Below are 2,833 nucleotides of genomic sequence, written 5' to 3'. Positions count from 1 at the left end.
CCTGGTGTTTCGACTCATCCGAACTAGCGTTTACGTCTCTATTGCCTAAAATGCGTCGTTTTGTGAAGCTGTTTCGTCCAGTGAAGTTGTGGTGCAAGCTTAAATTGCATCACAAACCAAATCTCGTCTCTCTTACAGAATAAACTCTTTTCTATAACGCATCAAAAAGCTCTGAGAAGTTCTGAAAGGGGAATGTCTCTAAATTTGCTACGTTCGAACTCTTTGTATTACAGTGGTGGGCTAAAGAGTGAGTGCCTATCGAATATATATATAATCGTTCACTCTAAAAAAAATAATAATAATAAAATAAAGTAAAATCAAATGAAATAAATAAATAAATGAATGAATGAATGAATAAAATGAATAATTAATTAAACGAATAAATAAATGAAAATAGTAAATAATAAAATACTTAAACTACGACAATTATATATTTTCTTACACATTTATTTAATCTGACATAAAGATGTCTCGAGATGACGCCATATATTATATTAAGCATCAAATTACTTAATATGAATTCCAGCTTGAGCAACCAAAACAACAAAAACTCCCACGTGGGTATTGTTTGCAAATTATATCTTTGGTGCAGTTCAATTTGCAATAAATCAATAATCCTTACAAGAATAAAAAAAGAAAAAAAAAACCTGCATTGCATTCAAAACTTGCACCAGTCAGCTGATTGATTCGTCATAATTTACATCTTAAAAAAAAAAACATGTTTGATTTCCGTCTATTTAGGCAAAAATTATCGAGTAAAAAGCGACTATTGAGCGTATTAAGTACTTGTTAAGTACTAAGGGATAAAACCTGAAATATTCCCGTCGATCATCTTAAAACAGAATTTTTAAGAATGAATTTTTTCAAGAGTAAACGAAATACGAAACCAAATCCTATACTAATACATATCACTGTACCAATGTAAACGAATAAAAAAAAAAAAAAAAAAAAAAAAAAAAACCACTTCAATACAAGTCATGTTGACAAATGTAGAAAAAGGTATGAACGAGAATGAATATCTTCACAATACAAGAGATGTATTTGACCGGTTTCGATTATATCTTCGTCATGTATTTATTTCTGACGAAGATGTGTTCGAACGTCAGAAATAAATACATGTACCTCTGACGAAGATATAATCGAAACCGAACAAATACATCCCTTGTATTGTGAAGATATTCATTCTCATTCATCCCTTTTCTACATAAATACAAGTCATTAAAATTATTTTAATAAAACCATGACCTTCATTTTCCCTTCCATAATAGCTAGCATTGCATTTTCCTACACTCCTCGCAACTCGGTATACGTTTCAAGCCATATTTTTTACAGCTGTATCGGAGATTCAAGCACCCCTTTTGGCAATTACATCCGACTAGTTGAATATTTAATTGATTTAATATTTAATTAATCCAGCCCCGTATCGTAGGATTCATAAATTCACCTTCCCACGGCATTATCTGGGAGAAAATTCTATAACCCTGATCGCAACCGAGGATGCAAGAGGAAGTATCCACGCGTTGATAAATCTGATGAAAGACTACCATAACCGACGCTGTAATAAAAGATGGCTATGCCGCATAGCATCGCGTACTTCGCCTTCCTTTTCCCTGTATAGGTAAACGAGGCCGCTCTCACTAGCAGATGCTATTCACTCGAGGCTCTAGATCGTTCTGAAACACTGCTGCTTGTGGTCGAGAATGTTTTCCTGGAAGGTCCTCAAGGAAAGACCTTTTCCAATGCCACGTAAGCCGGAGGTTGTGACACACCCAAGAAGAGCGTGGAGGAGGAAGAATGTTATAAGATGTCATTTGAAAAATATGATTTAGAAAATATCATTAAAAAATATATATATATTGGAAATTATTATCACAAAAAATGTAACATATTTAAAAAAAGGATTACCAAATATGAATACAGATAATATTAATACAAAATATAATTAAAGAAAATATCCATACAAAATATAATAAAAAAAAAATAATAATACAAAATATAATTAAAGAAAATATTCATACAAAATATAATCTAAAAAAATATTAATACAAAACATAGATAATAATAATAATAATAATAATAATAATAATAACAATAATAATATTGCACATACATAAACCTAGTGATTCCTTACACAGTTTGATAACCCAGACATCTGCCGCTTAGTTTAGAGTAGATATTTTTCGAATTTTCTTTGGCGTAGTAGCTAAGGAGAACCAACAGATTGATATTTTTACCCATTCACAGCCGCGTCTTTCTCTAGTGATGTTTTAACACCTTTTTTCGAACAATGAGAAAGTCAGTATCGGCATGGTGGGCATCACAGCCTTCAGCCTGCAACTTTGCTGCAAGAATATTGATGGAGGTTTGCTTGTTCTCTGCGTTTGCAAGAGAAATGTCTTGTCAGCGCCTTGTTTTCTTATGTCAGTGCCATATTTTTTTATGTCAGTGTCATATTTTCTTTTGTCAGTGTCACCGCCATGTTTTCTTATGTCAGTGTCAGCGCCATATTTTCTTGTCAGCGTCATATTTTCTTTTGTCAGTGTCAGCGCCATGTTTTCTTAGGTCAGTGTCAGCGCCATGTTTTTTTTTTTTTTTCTTGGATCTTTTGCACATGATAAACCTGCTCTTCGTTGATGAGTCACGTCCTTCTTCGAGGGACCGTTAATATAAGCATCAAAAACGATAACTGTGTTTGCATACTTCTTTTTTTTTTTACATATATGGGCGTAGCTTTTGATAACTTGTACAATTCGATGTTCCACGTTTGCAAGCTATTTGTTGCAGCATTATTCATAACAGCCAATTCACTACGGCTGTTTTTAAAAATCAAGAG

The sequence above is a fragment of the Penaeus monodon genome, chromosome 43 (assembly GCF_015228065.2).
Source record: "Penaeus monodon isolate SGIC_2016 chromosome 43, NSTDA_Pmon_1, whole genome shotgun sequence".
NCBI classification, from domain to species: domain Eukaryota; kingdom Metazoa; phylum Arthropoda; class Malacostraca; order Decapoda; family Penaeidae; genus Penaeus; species Penaeus monodon.
The sequence above is the reverse complement of the archived record's forward strand: the minus strand, read 5'-3'. Positions refer to the sequence as shown.